Genomic DNA, 19201 nt, shown 5'->3' with positions numbered 1-19201 from the left:
GTCGTGCCAAGAGCTGCCCATGTCTAAGTTTTGGAAAGCCCTCCCTAAATGTCTCCACCCTTCTCTCTCCTTTTTTAAGACCTACCTCTTTCATCAAGCTTTTGGTCACCTGACTTACCATCTTCTTATATGGCTCAGTCAAATATTGTTTGATGATGGCTTGTATGAAGCATCTTTGTTAGCATATTTATTGTGCTGTGTAAGTGAAAGTTGTTGAGGGGGTGTCTCCTATGTAGGTGACACTTGTTGTCACTGTTCTCACTAAACTATTACCCCATCTGTCAAATCCAGTAGGAACAGACTCCGAAAGTCACAAAGGCACAAATCACAGCATTCATGAGAGAATGTTGGGATTAACTTCAACATTTCTTTAAAAAAATACTGTTTGTTCATATATTTTTAGGTGAATGGCAAACACCGATGACACAACCGAGAGAACTAGCTGTGAGGAGTTAGCAGGAACAGCAATGTGATGGACTTAAATTAGCAACAGTAGGAGTTACCATCATTAACTCAGGATGTATCAGTGATTGACTGTGTAGATGCTGTATAATCTTCCTAGTACTTCTGGGCTCAGTAATTTCACCCAGCTGGTTGTCCTGATGACGATCAAAGCTCCCCAGAAATAAAGAAACATTACATCTTAATTAATACAATCAACCTTCATTCCTTTTTACAGAAATACTAAAACAAAGACTCATATTTTAAGAGGTTGTGAACATTCCAGTTATTTATATCAATATTTTGTACATCTATCAGTGTAATATATTAAAACAGTATGTCATACATGCCAGAACAATACAGATGGTGTACTCCAGATGTGACACTCCAGCCAGCACACTTAGACACAGACAAAAAAACAATTTGAAAAAGGGAGGAAAATGTGATTGATTGCTAGGGATTCTGCAGTAGAAGCTGATGAGTGCTTTCTCTATTTTGAAAGGTTTCTGAACCTGAAGCAACCATTGAAATCTAAATGACCTGAGATTGTATTTCCTTAACAACAATGCATTCAATTTTCATAAAATAGTTTATACATCTGTTGAACAGGCGATCCCCACACCTGTTGTCACATTTCAGACTTTCGAGTTTCCTAAACGTTACAGATGCAAGGCAAACTCTTTATTCCATAGTGTGAAATTAGGGTCAGCGACTCAGCGATTTCCCACTGATTGATAACATGGGCAAACTCCAGGGGCAGGAACTGAAGAGTTGCAGATTGTAATCTTGCTAAAATTTGCCACAGCAATTAGCCTCTAATTGAACTGAGGTCTTGTTTCTTCTGACAGAATTCCTACAACTAGTACTGAAATGTGGGCCCTTCATTGGGCACCGGATTAAACATCACTTTCAATGCAAACATTTTCCATGATCAATGTACAAGCTATCAGGGAGCACATATATTTTATATATGTATATCAATACATAAGAACAGATTATTTTGTCTAGTTATTTATACTTAACTCTTACATATTCTTCTTTAATTTTTTTTTACTTTTTGAAAAGAGACCTGCAATAATGCAGCACCTTTCATCACTGTAGTGATTGTAACAAGGTCAGCCAGGTAGACCTCATAGATTATGAATTCCCTGATTGAGGCTGTTAATCTGGTCCAGTCTGGGAGATAGCAGGAGTGTCGGACTTCCTGTTCACTCTGAGAGTGGGCTCTGAGGGACCTGAGTCAGTGTCAAGGGCTTACCATGTGCAAATACAGGGTGACTTGGTGATGGGATACTGGCCTCTGTGGAGTTGTTTCAGCAGCCAGGAGAGAAAAGCATGATCCTGAAGAAATTTGCTCATATCAGTCTTCTCTAAGTAAGCATTTCTGGCATCATCCCATTATTTAGGAAGATTGACTCATTCGATTCTGCTGTTGAAGACTGGGCCCAGTATGTGGAAAGAATGCATTATTTTTTTCTGGGTAAATGATATTGGGCAGATGAAAAGCAACTAATAATTCACCGGACAGTTTGTGGACCAGCAGCTTTTTCAGTTATTAGGAGCTTAACATTCCCTGAGGCACCAGATACTAAAACCTCTCAAGAGTTGACAGATTTAGTTAAGGAGTATTACGACCCCAAGCCTCCTGTAATTCTGATTTGTGTGGGTTTTACTCATCAGTTCAAGAACCAGAGAGTCTGTAGCAGGATTTTTAACTAGTTTAAGATGACTGGCAGAGGCATGTGACTTTGGTTTAATCCTTAAAGAGATGCTTAGATACCATTAAGTATGTGGGATTAATGATGTAACCATGCAAACATGCCTACTAGCTGATGCCCAACTGGACAAGAAACAGGCATTAAGATTGGCTTTATCATCGGAAAATACAGCGAGTGGAGCATATGCGTTGCAGGGTATTGCAAAGGAAGTGGACATTATTGCCAGGCCCACTGAATGCAGGATCACCACTTGTGTGAAGGCAATTGCATAGTCTCAGTCAGGGCATATCCTGAACACAGGAATTCTAGGTCAGCTCACAGCAAAACCCCAAAGCAAGCTAAGCTTCAGCTAAACGGTTAACATTTTCTTCAGGATCCGAACCAGGAAGCCATTGTAGTTGTTGCCCGTATGTGGACTCAAGACAGCAAAAATGGCACTAGGCTTGAATTGAGTAAGGGAACCTATAGGCCAGTATCCAGGAGAGTCCATGCCCCGGATAGTTCATCTACATCTGGTTTGCAACAGTTAAATTGGTCAGCAACATCCAAATCAGAATGAATCAAAATAAACATTTGGTTAAAAGATCACTTGGTTCTAATAGAGATTGATATTGGCATGGCTGTATCTGTGATCACAGAAACAATCTTTAACAAAATTCCCTCTGGACTCCAACCTTTAGTTTGTGCAAGATTTCGGTGAGACCGTGAACCTATACCAGGGAATTTTAGAGATTAAGGGTACGACTTTGGTTTCAGTCTCTTAAGAGAAGAAGCAGCTAGTTCAGTTACCACTGACTGTAGTAAAAGGCTCAGGACCAAGCTTGATGGGACAAAATGAGTTGACAAAGTTTCACCTTGATTGGCTCAGTGTTTTTCAGTTAGGAAACGGCTCCCTAAGTGAAGTCCTAATTAAATCCCTGGAAGATTGTCAGTCAAGTTTAGAGACTATCAAAGGAGATAAGGCTACCTTGCTTGTTGACCAGAAAACAATTTCACGATTCTGCAAAGCCTGCCCAGTGCCAGTTGCTTTACAGGCAAAAGTAGAGGCAGCAATCAGAAAGGTGGAAAGCAAAGAAATCCTCAAACCAGTCCAGTTTGGGCAGAACAGGCAATACCAGTTGTACCGATGGGTCTGTTCGCCTTTGTTGGAATTTTATACAAATGGTAAAACACTTTTCACAGCTGGATGAATTCTCAATCCCTTACAGGAGTGATATGAAAGGCTGGTAGAGAAGCTGTCCTTTGTGAGACTGGACGTGAGTGACATGTACTTGCAATTAAGGTTAGATGAGGACTCGCTGGAGTATGCTACAATTAATATCCATACATTTTTGTACCAATATATGAGATTCCCATTTGGAGTATCATCAGCCTGTGCAATTTTTCAGTGGATGATGGGGAACACTCTATAAGGTCTAGCCCAGGTTGCCATTTATCTAGATGACGTGCTAATAACAGGGAAGATCCATAAGAAGCACTTAGAGAACTTGGACACAGTCCTGAGGAGGGAAATACTTTAGGAGGGAAAAATGTGTGTTCCAGGCATCCTGAGTGACTTATTTGGGATACAGAGTCAACAAGACCTGGTTACACCCGTTGGAAGATAAAATGAAGGCAATCAAAGGTCCCCCAGCTCCCATTGTCTGCACCAGAGCTCGATCTTTCCTTGGATTGATGACTAATTGTGGAAGGTTCATGAGTAACTTAGCCTCCATCCTGCCACCCTTACATCTGCTATTGAAAAAGTGCCAGCCTTGGAAATGGTCTCGTAGCCAAGTTATAGCTTTTAGGAAAGTGAAGAAGCAGGGTATGGTATTGGGGTAGTGTTTACTCATTTATGGCCCAGTGGAGAGGAATGCCCAATAGCATATGCATCCAGGACTTTGGCTAACGCAGTGCGTAAGTACACTCAGATAGAAAAGGAAAGTTTTGTGATCATGCTTGGAGTCAGCAACTTCCATCAATACCTTTACAGACCTAAATTTGTAATAATAAAGAACCACAAACACTTTAAAGAGGTTTCCAAAATGAATATGTTGTTGAGAAGTTATGTCGTGTTTGGAATTTGATGTAGACATAGCTGAGATGGTGGGTCAATACCCAGAGTGCCTACAAGGACATGAATTACCACCAACAGCTCCCCCACATTTGTGGGAATGGCCGCGTAAACCCTGGACGTGGTTACACATTGGGTATGTAGGTCCTTTCACGGGTTCAATACCCTTAGTCATTGTGGACACTCACTCAAAGTGACTGAATGTGCAGAGTTAATTTGTCAAACATGGGGACGATGATAGAAAATCAGCATACGTCTTTTGCAATACACAGACTCATGGAAACATTGGTCACAGATAATGGATCAGCGTTTACCAGCAGGGAATTTGAGTATTTCCTAAAGTCAAATAGTATTCAACATATAAGAACAGCTCCGTACCATCCATCCTCCAAGTCTAGCAGAAAGAGCAGTCAAAACATTGAAGGCAGGCTTAAAGAAACAGCCTACAGCTTCACTAGGTATCAAAATATCCTGGTGCCTATTTGATTATAGGACCACCCTCAAACAACTACAGGGATAACTCCAGCAGAGTTATTAATGCGGAGAAAACTCCGCACCAGATTAAACCTGATCTTCCTAGACCTGGGGACTGGGGGATGCAAAGGCATAAAGAATGTCAATGCTGGACACAAGACTCCACTAAGCGACAGAGACACTTTATTTCAGTAGGTGTAGGAACCACGGGAATGGTTCCAAAAGGGTAAGAGACATGGTCGATGTGAGGTCAGGTTCAGTAATGTAGAAAGATCAGGTAGGTGCAACAGTCCTGAACAAGCACGTGGACCAGATGAAAGCTGCAAACTCCTCAAACACTGCAGGAGCAAAACATGCCTGGCTCCTCTAAAGCCTTTTTTGACTGCTCTACAACCTAAGATTCTCACTCTCCATCAATTGGTGAAGAGGCCTTGGAATCTGAGATGGACATGGAGGACGTCACTGCTTTGACACGTCTGAAGAATGAATTTCTTCTGAGACTCTCCGGGCACAAGAGGTGAGTTACTGTGTATTACACACCACCTGTATCAGAGGCAGAGTTGGAGTGAGGTGACCCAGCACTGAAACACCCCAGGAGGAGCTACAAGAAAAGGAACCAGCCTAGATCCTCAGACTCAGAGGGAGATGGTTGTGGTGATTGTAATGAGGTCAGCCAGGTTGACCTCATTGAATATGAGTTCCCTGATTAGGGGGCCTTGGCTGACAGATAAGAACAGAAGTGTCAGACATCCTGTTCACTCTGAGAGCTGGCCCTGAAGGAGCTGGATCAGCATAAAGGACTCTCAACATGTAATAAGATACCGGTGATGGGATACCGGCTTATGTGGAGTTATTTCAATCATGTTCCAGCTGTTCCAAAAATGCTTCACACCCAACGAAATGCTTTTGAAATGTAGTCACTATTGGAGCATTAGGAAACACAACAGCCAACCTGTGTACAGCTAGGTCCCACAAATACCAGTGAGACAATGACCAGATAATCTGTGATTTTGGTGATTAGTTCTTGGGTAAATATTGACCAGGTCACCAGTTTTATTGGTGATCTGCTATGATTGGATTTATACCTGGCTGAGAGGAAAGTCAATTTAACATCTCACTTGAAAACAGTGCAGCCCTTAGCTTGCGGATGTTAAATATCTGTCTTGAGTTTGGCTTTTCTTTGTTCCTCAGCATGCCAAGGTGAGGTACTGACAGAATCAACCAGCATTCCTGTTCTGAAATACGATCTATTATCTTGGCCTGTGAGTGTTGGGGCTTCGAACAGAATGAACAACAACAGCTCACTTTGATCAATTCAATTGCCAACCAATATTGTGCAGACTAGGATGGCAGCTCAGGTAGAGTTGTTGGGCAAATTGTACCCACAAAGGCACACCAATGCCTTCACAAAAGGGAGAGGAAGTGTGGGAATCTAACAAATGGGAAGATTGGTGGCAACAGTCATCGTTAAACAGCTGAATATGGGTAATTCACAAGAGACACTGGGCCCAGCTCAAGCCAATGACTCATAGTTAACTGAAATTGAAAATCAATACATCTACATCATTTCCCAGTAAATGGCCCAATGCCAAGGGAAGAGGCCCAACACTAATGGAAAATTTCATCATTGTTCCATTCAAACGATGTGTTAACCATTGCTCAGACAGATGGACTTTACTTGCTTTTTGCCTTATAACACTGTCTACATCGAAAAGATTAATTACACTTAATTGCATATTGGGCAAGATTCTACATCTTTTTTATCCCACAGGATGTTGGCATTGACGGCTGGGCCAGCATCTACTACCCATTCCTAATTGGTCTTGACAAGGTGGTGGTGAGCCTGAACTGCTGCAATTCTTGAATGTAGGTATACCCACAGTGCTGTGAGGCAAGGAATGATAGGATTTTGACCCAGTGACAGTGAAGGGATAGTAACATATTTCTAAATCAGGGATGGTGAGTGGCTTGGAAGGGAACTTGCAGATGGTGTTGCTCCCCTGTTTCTGCTGCCCTTGCATTTCTAGGTCATAGAGGTCACAGGTTAGAAGGTGCTGTTGAAAGAGCTTTGATAGGTTGATGCAATGCATCTTGTATATTGCACACATTCTTGTCACTGTGCATTGGTGGTGGAGGGAGTGACTGTTTAAGTGGAGGATTGGGTGCCAATCAAGTGGGCTACCTTGCCCTGCGTAGTGTTGATCTGCAGCAGTCCAGTAAAATGGATGGCATTTCATTTCACTCCAGCTCATTCCTTGTAGATGGTAGACATGATTTGGGCAGTCAAGGGGTGAGTTACATGCATCAGAATTCCCATTATGTGACTTGTTCTTGTATCCACTGTATTCATATGACTGGCCCAGTTCAGCTTCTAGTCAACCACCAAATGCAGGATTCAGTAATTGGAATGCCTTTGAATATCAAGGGAAGATGGTTAGGTTATCTCTTGTTGGAAATTATCATTGCCTGATGCAAATGTATTTACTGTCTTCATTTGTCATCTGTAGTATCCATTATGGCAGATGTGTTGAAGATTGAAATTAGACTTGATGCCAAGACTGATATTATGATGCTTAACATTGTAATGTTACATTGAGAGGTATCTTGCTTAGTGGAATCTAATTTACCATTTTCATTCAGAGCAGTTACCACCAGTATTAATATCCTTAAATAAAGACTCGGAGAGAAAAGTCCCAGACCTAATGATTAATTAAACATTGTCACAAGACAAGCCAAGAGTCTGAAAAATAAAAGCAACACTGAACCAAGTACAATAGGATTGTGGCACATTAAATGCCAAGAAGATAGTTCTCCTTGGTAACAACCTCCAAAAGCATTGTGTTAAATTTACATGAACACTGAAGCTATCCTCCTGATTCCTCCACTGTTGCTAACTGACATCTAATACCGGACAAAAAGAAAGTTTCTTTCATTATATATTGGCAAGACTGAAGTCATTGTATCCAGTTTCAAATTCTGTTCCCTAGTGTCACGTCCATCCTTTACCCTGATAACAGTATGAGACTTACTTAATCAATCAGTTCACAATTGGATTTGATCACAAGATGAATTTTCTGACCTCATACTGAACCATCACTAAGATTGCCTATTTTCCATACCTGTAAGAAATATTGCAACGCCAGTTAGTTTGGAGCTTTAGTTTTGACAGCAGCTTGTCCATCATACTGGTCACAGCTGCCCAAGCTAAAGACGGACATAAGCCACACTTATGATTCCCACTCCTGATAGCTGTCCAGTCATCCAGCTGGAAAGTGTCAGAATGGAGACACCAGGTGCAAATGGAATTAGGCTGAACTCCAAGAGCTCAGTGATGTATGCTGTCAGCTGTGGCTCGACATGAATCCTGAAGATCCCACGACAATATATTAAAGAAGAGCAAGTGAGTCCTCCCTGGTTTCCTGGCCAATATTTATCTCCTAATCAACATGACTGGATTAGATGATCTGGTTAGTTATTTCATTGCTATTTGTAATGATCTACCTGTGTGGAAATTGGCAGCTAAATTATTTTGTTTCAATGGCACTTCATTGGCTGCAAAATACTTAGGATGCCCTGAGGTTGTTATGGGTGTGAGATGAAAGCAAGTCTCCATGAGAAATAGTTGCAGTCTGGGCAAATAGGGCAGCCAATACCATTGAGCCAGTGAGGTGCCAAAGTATTGTGGGAGGGAGTGACATGAAGAAACAAGTAACTTATTGCAGTCCAATAGAGGAGCAGATCAGAGAATTCCTCACTAAGTAACTCAAACCATTACTCTCCAATTCCTGTCCACTATCTACACAGAGCAAGTCAGGAGCACAAAGGAATTCTCCCCACTCGCCTGGATGAGTGCAGCCCCAACAATACTCAAGAAGCTTGACACCATGCAAGACAAAGCAACCTGCTTGATTGGCATCCCATTCACCACCTTCAGAATTTACTCCCTCCACCACCGATGGTCAGTGGCAATAATGTACACTATCTACAAGATCTACAGCACTAACACACCATGGCTCCTTCTACAGTATTGTCTAACCCCGGGACCCTTACCATGTAGAAGGACAGGGTACCAGATGTGCAGGAGCATCACCAACTGTAAGTTCCCTCTAAGCCCGACAGAACATTTTGAGTTGGAACTATATCGTCATTCTTTCAGTGTTACTGGATCAAGATCCTGAAACTCGCTCACTAACAGCATTTTTGAATATCCCTGCGCTTGATGGACTGCAGCAGTTCAAGAAGGCAGCTCACCACCAACTTCCATAGGGCAATTAGGGATGGATCGTAATTCCATAGGGCCAACATAACAGGGGAAAAAAGTCTGCTTCATTCTCACCAGTAACAGAAAAGGTGCTCCAGAAGAGTGCTAAAGATAAGACAAAAATTCCTAAAGTGTAAGAAAAAGGGACAGAATGCACATTTTCTCATGCACTCCCCCTGCACTCACTGGCCTCTTGCTTCACCATCCTCTCAACACTAACAGCCATTATATGAATGTATGAATAAGTAATAGTACATTGCCCCAGACCAGCAGCATTTATATTAGCATAAATAATTTATTCTGTTTTTCTTACTCAGTATGGTTAAAAAATTTATGGCATGTTACAATCTCAAATATGAAGTTGACACTGCCTTGTCACTTATGCCACTGCCTCAATTATAAAGATCACCACAGGACTAACTGGCCTGGGAGAAACGTTACATTAGTTTGAAGAATTTTCACATCGCGCATTGGCAATGAAGAGTGGCATGATGGTGACACACAAGCACACAGATGCTTGTAGGCATTATTATTGGTGTGGCACAATGTGTATTTGGTGAGATGCCGTTAATGGGGCTGGCAGCAAGGAGATGTCTGCAACAATTAACCATCTAGCTATGGTGTAAGAGTTATTCATGCAGTGGCAAACAAGAAAAAGTCTGCTTCAAAACTCGAAATTACTGGAAAAGCTCAGCAGGTCTGGCAGCATCTGTGGAGAGAAATCAGAGTTAAAGTTTCGGGTCAAATGACGCTTCCTCAGAACTCTGATTTCTCTCCACAGATGCTGCCAGACCTGCTTAGCTTTTCCAGCAATTTCTGTTTCTGATTTACAGCATCCGCAGTTTTTTTTTAGACAATAGACAATAGACAATAGATGCAGGAGTAGGCCATTCAGCCCTTCGAGCCTGCACCGCCATTCAATATGATCATGGCTGATCATTCTCAATCAGTATCCTGTTCCAGCCTTATCTCCATAACCCTTGACTCCACTATCTTTAAGAGCTCTATCCAATTCTTTCTTAAATGAATCCAGAGACTGGGCCTCCACTGCCCAGTTTTGGTTTTTAAAAGGTCTGCTTCATCAAGTTGGCATGAATATAACTTGCTGGGTCCCGGTTGTCCACAGCCAATGAGTTACCCCATTGGCAGCTGGGAATGACCATAGGACATGGAAGCTAAAGGTTGCAGAAATCATAACAGCCACTGTCCAGAGCAGCGCATATTATGAAGACTGCACAATGGAGTTTGCAGCATGAAACAGGCATCTTCCTTGGTAGTGTACATTCTAGATGAAGGAGGAAACATCTCTACCCACATAAATTGGTGTTGGGATCAAAGACAGGTGAGTGCCTCCATCTGAGGAGATGGTGGAAAGAGTCAATGTCACTAACTGGTAAACCAGTGGCCCAGGCTAATTCTCTCGGGAGCATGGGTTCAAATCCTACTATCACAGCTGCTGAAATTCAAATTCAAGCTTATTAAATCAAGAATTGAAAGATGGTCTCAGTGATGATTGCCATGACAATACTCATAAAAACCTATCTGATTCACTAATGTCCTTTGAGGAAGGACGTCTGGCCTGCATGTGGTTCTAGACTCAGAGCAAAGTGGTTGATTCTTATTGGAGAGACTGAAGAAGAGCTCAGCATCGTGTCGAGCCCAGAATTCATTGAGGTGGGGACGTAAGGGTACAAAGCTGCGTCCTTTGCTGAGAACAGTACGCTCAGCCTCAGAGGGGGAAAGTCAGAGGGTACGGTGAACACATGACAAGGGTGGGGCTGGAAGAGATGGGGATCAAGGGATTGGGAGTTGGAAGGTGGAGGGTGGGCAGGGGTGTGGTTGAGAAGTTGAAGCTTGTGTTCCTTAACTTCTGCAAGAAACAGGAAAAGTTTGGAGTTAAGGCGTCGAATAATACGAAGGATGAAATGAAACAGTGGACCATGATTCTTAGCTGCCCTCTCCAAATGCTCTAGGGAGCTAGTCAGCTCAAGGACAATTAGGGATGAACAACAAATCAAATTAGTCTTTTCAGTGACACCCATGTTCCAACAAAGAATAAAGAACAATCACTTGGGCAGCCTTAGTAGTCCAGCCTCCATCCATTACTTTCCCCTTTGAAAAATATTGATAATGGGATTTGGGAAATCTTTGCAATTTATTTGGTCTGCACTGGGAAGGAGTCAATTGATGAAGAGATTGTAAAGTTGGTGGCAACAGCAGATTAAGATCCAACAACATTGACAAAGTAAGGAGTCAAGAAAAAATCTGTGAAAGTGTAAGAATCCTCTTTAAAAACATGATTTGCCTTTAGTGTTGCCTCTAAGAGCCCAAGATGTTAGTTTTACAAGAGATTGAGCATAAATGGGTATAAACGAACAGTTTCAGCAAAAGACTGAGACAAGCAAGAGGGGCCAAATGGCCACCATCTGTGCTGTATCATTGTACAAAACAATAAATTATCATCAATAAGAATAAAAAATGCTAGAAACAGTCAGCAGGTTAGGTGGTATTTCTAGACAAAACAACTAAAGTTCACATTTTGGCTCATTGTAACTAACAGTTGTTTTTATATAAATTGGTCTAAGTGTGGCATCTGTTGAAACAGACAGTGGATGTTTTGGGGGGCGGGTGGGGGGGGGGACATGGTAGAGGGTGTGGGGATGGTATTGGTCAGGGACTGACCAAGGATTTAGTATCAAGTGGGAGGTGACTGAAAGTCACAGTCATCATTGTAGGATATGAGTAAGTTGCCTCATGCTGATTGTGATGTTGGAAGATGATCCTTAATGTGTAAATGATTCCCTAAACAGTCCCACTACTGCTGTGTAATGACTGGAGACACTTACACACAGGGAGAGGCACTCTGTGGAATCCCTGCAGCACAATTATTCCAATTACTGATGCAAGTGGGATTCCAAGCACCCGCTGACACGAGCATTTTACAATAAGAACAGCATTCAACAACTGAATTGGTTAATGCATTTCTTACTGTGGCCTGAAGTGGAGTGGCCTCTGCTTCAGCATCTGTCTTAGGGGATCTCAGCCTAACTAACACCACTGGTAATGAGTGTTAAAGGGGTTCATCCCTGATCACTCTCCTGTGACAAATGTTGCTGTGTTTATGTGTCTGTATTTTTGGATTTATTCATGACTGTGTGTTTTTGTATATTTTGGCCTGTTTTCTGTCTGTTTTGTGCATGGGTCTGTGTGTGTTTATATGCCTTTGTCTGTGTTTCTGCTGTTACAGTGTGCATTTACGTATATGACTATGTGTGCGCCTATAATGTTCGGGCGTGAGACCTGAAGAAGGGCTCATGCCCGAAACATCGATTCTCCTGCTCCTTGGACGCTGCCTGACCTGCTGCGCTTTTCCAGCAACACATTTTCAGCTCTGATCTCCAGCATCTGCAGTCATCTCACTTTCTCCTATAATGTTTGTCTACCTCTGTATCCCTTTACTTAACTGTGGCAGTTCCATGTGTTAGTGTGCCTCCCCATATCTGTGTATGTGAGTCCTTATGTGTGTCTGTGCATGTATAGTGTCACCTGTGTGCGTTTCTATGTGTGCATATCTTTGTGCGCTTTCGTGTCAATATCATGTTTGTGTGTTAGCCTGTGGATATATGCTTGTATGAGTGCCTCTCTGTGTGCATGCTTCTGTGTACGTGTGTTTATGTGTGTTAGTGTCTGTCTGTGCATGAATCTGCATGAATGTGTGCATGATTCCTAGGGTAAGGTATTTTGAATGATGGTCCGTTCTGCTGTATCCAAGCAGCAGCAGAGAAAAAAAAATAGAGCAAGGAAGTTCGGAATGCTGCAATAGTGAAAAGCTTGACACCTACAATCTTGTGCATGATGAATCCTGATTATAATCTCCTGGGATGGAAGATATTGTGCTCCCATACTCGGCAAAGCAGATCCTCAATCCAGGGCCCACCCTCTCACCGCAGCGTATGGTCTACAGAAATGCAAAAAAATGATGAGTACTACCCTTGCTTCAGAAAGGATTCAAAGGGAATTAAACCCAAAACTGCGGGCGCAATTCATCACTGCACACTGAGCTGGTTTCACTCCAGATAGCAGGTCGCAAATTTGTAGAAAGGCGCCATCGTGTGGTCACTGCGTTAACTACATCTTGTGGACATGTTTTTATTCGAGTTAATTCACAGGATTGCACGATTGCCTCACCCTAAATGTCGTCGAGAAGTTGGGAGTGAACTACCATCTATGAACACCACTGAATGATTTGTTAGACAAATTCAGTGGGAGGTTAAGAGTCAATTAAATGCTGCCTGCTTAGAATTCTACGTAGGCTAGAGAAGGGAATGGACCACAGATTTCCTTAAAGGTTGGTCGTGAGCAACCTGGTTTCATAGTCACCATTGCTGGCAATAGTTTTTTAAAATTTAATTAATTGATTAAATTAAAATTCCCCAGCAGCTGTGGTGGAACTTCAGCATGTCGTAAATCAATAATCCAATAACATAACCACTAGGCAACCAGATCTCCTTGCCAGGTAAAGGCAATAAAATGGATGAGAAGCTAATAAATTATGGTGGTGCTGGAAAAGTACAGCAGGTCAGGCAGCATCCGAGGAGCAAGAGAATGACGTTTCGGGCATCAGCCCTTCTTCAGGAATGAGGCTTGTGAGCCTGGGGGCTGAGAGATAAATGGGAGAGGGTTGGGGCTAGGGGAAAGGTAGCTGAGAATGCAACAGGTGAGGGAGAAGATGATAGGTCGGAGAGGAGGGTGGTGCAGATAGATGGGAAAGGTGATGAAAAGGTCAGGAGGGCTGTACCGAGTTGGAGGCTTGGGACTGAGATAATGTGGGGGAAGGGGAAATGAGGAAACTGTTGAAATCCGCATTGATCCCCTGTGGTTGCAGGGTCCCAAGACGGAATATGAGCTGTTCGTCCTCTAGGCGATAGATGGTAAGGGTTTGGTGTTGGAGGAGGCCCAGGACCTGCATGTCCTTTATGTTTAATGTTTGACTGGGAATCTCACTGATTGGGTCTCCTAGTAACAATGAGATGGGGGTGGGGAATTTAATTCAAGATAATGCAACCTCATCTTAATAGGAAGGTTTGTACCTTTGTTGTACGCATTCACAGTTCAGAAATTTCCCAAATCATTCCCTATATGAGTGCCCACTGCTGTAGGTTAAAGGCCGACTTCAGCAAACAAAGGCCGGTATTCTCCTAGATTTATTTTCTCCCTATTACACATATTTCACGAACGAAGGCTGCCAGGACATGTTCTAAACCACAATTCCGGCGACATGTGAGACCTGAATCCAAATCTTGTGGCCCAGAGGCAGAAACAACATCACTGGACGCCGCCAGGAAGCGGAATGGAGCTGCCCGGTTGATGGTGTCTGCCCCGAGAGCTGGATGAAACGTGTTCAACGGTGTGGGGTGGAGACTGCACGCAGAGCTGGCCGTGGTGCTGAAATAGACTGCGGCTCTTCGGCGGTGCTACAATGTCGCCTTAGGTTTCCATCCATGTTTCTGCTAACTCATGTCAGAAAATTTGAATATTTGTCTTGTTTTTTTTTCACAGATAAAGGCATTAAGTGATTTGCGAAAAGACAGCAGAAAAAGGAGTTTAGGTTGAAGGCCAGCCACGATATAACTGAATGGCATATCAGGTACAGGTCCAATTAGATGATATAAAACAAAAAAATGCAGGTCAGCAGGTCTGGCAGCGTCTGTGGAGAGATAAACAACAGTTAACGTTTCGAGTCCGAATCCTCTTCGTTCCTGAATCTCAAGTAGCCATCTCGGTATTTTACTTTTGTGCTGCTATTATACAGTTTAGCATTCTACTCAGTGTCTTCGTTATTTTCTGCTTGCATTTATGACACTAATAATATACCCCCTACATAGATCCCCAAGCCTTTTGGTCTTCTGATGTTTCTGTTTTTTTAACATTTAGGAAGTGTTCCGTGGTGTTCTTTTCACCTCCAGGTGTCTAGAGAAATTCATTTATTCCTTTTTTTTACCCTTTCACTTAATCAAGAAACATCACTGTGTAATCTATGTCCATCTATACTGCTTATAATGTCAACTATCTTTGCATTATCAGCAAACTTCCATAACACCACTGTCGACAGTGGTTCAAGATGGTAGCTAACCATCACCTTCTCAAGATCAATTAGATAATAAATAAATGCAAAATTTTCCAGCAATGCCCACATACCATAACTAACCCAGTCAATGAGCGCCCCATCGGTCTACTCTCAATCATCAGTAAAGTGATGGAATGTGTAATCAACAGTGCTATCAAGTAGCACTTGCTCAGCAATAACCTGCTCAGTGATGCTCAGTTTGGATTCCACCAGGGCCACTCAGCTCCTGACCGTTTTACAGCCTCAGTTCAAACATAGACAAAAGAGCTGAATTCCAGGGGTGACGTGAGAGTTAGAGCCCTTGACAACATGGCCACATTCAACTGAGTGTGACAGCAAGGAGCCATAGCAAAACTGGAATCAATGGGTATCAGGGCGCAAACTCTCCAGTTGTTAGAGTCATACCTGACACATAAGATGGTTGTAGTTGCTAAAAGTCAGTCATCTCAGCTCCAGGACAACTCTACCTATGTTCCCCGGGGTAGTGTCTTAGGCCCAATGATCTTCAGCTGCTTTATCAATGACCTTCCATCCATCATAAGGTCAGAAGTGGGATTGTTCATTGATAATTACATAATGTTCTGCACCATTCGTGATTCCTCAGATGCTGAAGCAAGCCATGTCCAAATTCAACAAGATCTAGACAATATCCAGGTTTGGGCTGACAAGTGGCAACTAATATTCACACCATACAAATGCCAGGCTATGATGATCACCAACAAGAGACAATCTAACCAATGGCATTACCATCACTGAATCCCATACAATCAACACTCAAGAAGCTCAACACCATCCAGGACAAAGCAGACTGCTTGATTAGCACTGCATCCACTCCCTCCATCACTGACGCTCAGTAGCAGCAGTGTGTACCATCTACAAGATGCACTGCAGAAATTCACCAAAGATCATCAGAAAGCACCTTCAAAACCACAACCTCTTCCATCTAGAAGGACAAAGGCAGCACCTTCAAGTTCATCTCCAAGCAATCACCATCCTGACTTGGAAATATATTGCCATTCCTTCACTGTCGCTGGGTCAAAATCCTGGAATTCTCTCCCTAAGAGCATTGTGGGTCAACCCACAGCAGGTGGACTGCAGTGGTTCAAGAAGGCAGCTCACCAGCACTTTCTCAAGGGCAACTAGGGACAGGCAATAAATGAGCCAAGATGCTCATTTCCCACAAAAGAATAAATAAAAACAAAACATAAAGTTATTAATAAATATGGTGAATACTTGAGGCTCATCACATCACATTTTGACCAGTTGGAATGGTCAATTATTTCTACTCTTTGCCAACAGCCATTCAGCCCACTTCCTAAGCAGGTCAAAAAGTTCCCTTCAGCTCCATGAACGTCAAGTTTAGCTAAGAATCTCCTGTGAGGGACTTTATCAAATGCTTTCTGTAAGCCCATGCAAATAACATCACAAGCATTCCCTGGCCAATTACTTTAGTTGCCTCTTCAAACATACAATCTGATTTATTGGGGATGGTCTACCCTTCCTATGCTGGCTGCCTCTTATCAGTTGAAATGTTCTAGTTTTTCGGTCTCCCTGTCCTTAATTGTAGATTTTGGTCATTTCCCAACATCAGATGTTAGATGAACTGATCTATAATTCAAAAACAAAGTTCTGCAGCTAGTGGAAATCTGAAATAAGAACAAGTAATATTGGAAATCCATCAGTAGTAGAAAGAGAAACAAAACCAATATTTCAGTCTTGTGACCCCTCAATCTGTAATTCCCTGGTTTTCCTCTCTTGCTTTTCTGAAGTAGTAGAATGACATAAACAATTCTCCAATTCTTCATTTAGAGAGCCTTGGAAGATTACAGTCGGAGTATCTGCAATGTTTTCACCAACTTCATCTATAGCCTTGGGATGGAAATCAGCTGGCCATGGGGATTTATCATCTTGAATGGCTTTTTTTTTACATTACTGTTATTTTGTCTACATCAGTTTTGATAAATCCCTGCACTGTACTGATTTAATAATAGTTTTCTTTGGGCCTTTTCCTGTACTATAAAGACTGACACAAAGTTATTATTCAACATATTTGCCATTTCATCATTTTTGTTCCTATAATGTGCTCAGTTTTCAAATGGCCCCCTTTGCCTCTGACCAGACTCTCTATTTTAAATATAATTGTAAATACAATTTGTGTTGATTTTGGATTTCTTGCAACTTTCTAATCATAGTTTATTTTTGTGCCCTTTACCACCTGTTTTGGGATCCTCAGTTTCCAGAATCTATGCTGATATTTGCATGTTTGTGTGTTTTTATTTTTGATTTTTCATCATCCATGTCTGGCTTTATTATTGGCAAGTAGCTAATGCCCTCAAGGGTGCAAACTGATTCTGTACCATAACATTTGTTGAAACATCTCTCACTGATATTTTCCTGTTTGCTGTGGACCACAAGGTCGCTTGACACTAAAACTGGCCTTACCTAAATCTGGGTCCTTTATAGCTGTTCTACATCCATTTCTCAAAATGCTGCACTGAATTCAATTGTATTAAATTTGCTATTGGATAATATGTTGGTAGGCTATTAATTATTCTCATTACTTATTATAACATCTAATACGACATGTGATGACAAGTCCTGGTGTGTGGAGGTTGGATTAAGGACGTGGGAGAATAACTTGATATCGAGTCCTGAAGGTTGCAGAGTCCCCAAGTGGAAAATGATTTTCCACTATGACCACAACCATCCCATTGTCAGCTACTAATGGTCCCAATTAGCAGTAATTGATTCCCCCAGTCTGACCTTTATCCATTCCTTTGTTCAGCTGTTGTTTTCTCTCTCTCAGATTTCATCTCCATCTAACATTTATTCTTCCCGCAATCCACCTTCAGCCTACGGAAGAACGTTTTCCAAGGTACAATCCGTTCTGAGGAAGGGTCACTGGACCCTCAACGTTAACTCTGCTTTTTCTCCACCGATGCTGCCAGACCTGCTGAGTTTTCCCAGCAATTTCTGTTTTCTGTTTCTGCTTCTATTTCAAGACAGGCTGATGGTAAAATTAGACAGAGCAAATTATTCTAATCAAATGGAGAGAGGGTTCAACTCTTTGCATTTTATGAATTGCACATTTGAAATATGCAACAACTGCTTGCTGACACATCATAGAACATGAAAAGCCACTTAAATCTGGTGAATATTTATTTGGTAAATAAGGGACTACTCTGTCTTTCACATCTGTATATTTACACTTCTTAATCTCGTATGGCTTCATAGTTTCATAGTAATAGAAGCAGGAGTAGGCTATTTGACCCATTGAGCCTGCTCCCCCATTCATTAAGATCATCCATCGTCTCAGCTCCTCCGACCAATAACATCCCCATAACCCTTAATTCCTGTACCATGCAAAAACCGGTCGAACTGTGTCTTGAATATATTTAATGACGCTGCTTCTACTGCTTCCTTGGGTAGAAAAATCCAGCGACTCACTACTCTCCGAGAAAAGCAGTTCCTCCTCAGCTCTGTCCTGAATCTACTCCCCTAACCTAGGTCATGTTCCCTAATCCTAGTCTTTCCCACCAGTGGAAACAGCTTGCCTGCCTCTATCTTATCTATCCATTTCATATTTTTAAATGCTTCCATAAGATCCCCTCTCATTTAGAAGAATCTCGTGAGCACAGTCCCAGTCAGCTTAACCTCTCCTCATAGGGTAACCCCCTCATCTCCAGAATCAACACTGTGAACCTCATCTGCACCACCTCCAAAGCTGGTATATCCTTTCTCAAATAAGAAGACCAATTCTCCTGATGCAGCCTCACTAACACCTTGTACATTTGCAGCAGAACCTCCCAGCTCTTAAAGTCAATCTCTCTAGCAATGAAAGCCAATATTCCGTTTGCCTTCTCTTTACCTGTTGCACCTGCAAATCAACTTTACCAATTCATATATGAACACTCCCATAAATACAGGTCATTATTTTCTATTGCAGATCTTCTTTCTCAGGCGGAAGCCTGTAATTTTTCTCTCAGTAAACCCACCACCACATTAACAAGTAATCCAATTAACACTTTACAAAAATTACTAGGGCAGTGTTTCATGAATAAAATTCAAAAAGGGGAGAAAACAAGGAGAAAATAAATTAAAACAGTGTGGCTGGGGAGATAATG

This window comes from Chiloscyllium punctatum, chromosome 46, assembly GCF_047496795.1.
Source record: "Chiloscyllium punctatum isolate Juve2018m chromosome 46, sChiPun1.3, whole genome shotgun sequence".
Classification (NCBI taxonomy): domain Eukaryota; kingdom Metazoa; phylum Chordata; class Chondrichthyes; order Orectolobiformes; family Hemiscylliidae; genus Chiloscyllium; species Chiloscyllium punctatum.
The sequence above is the reverse complement of the archived record's forward strand: the minus strand, read 5'-3'. Positions refer to the sequence as shown.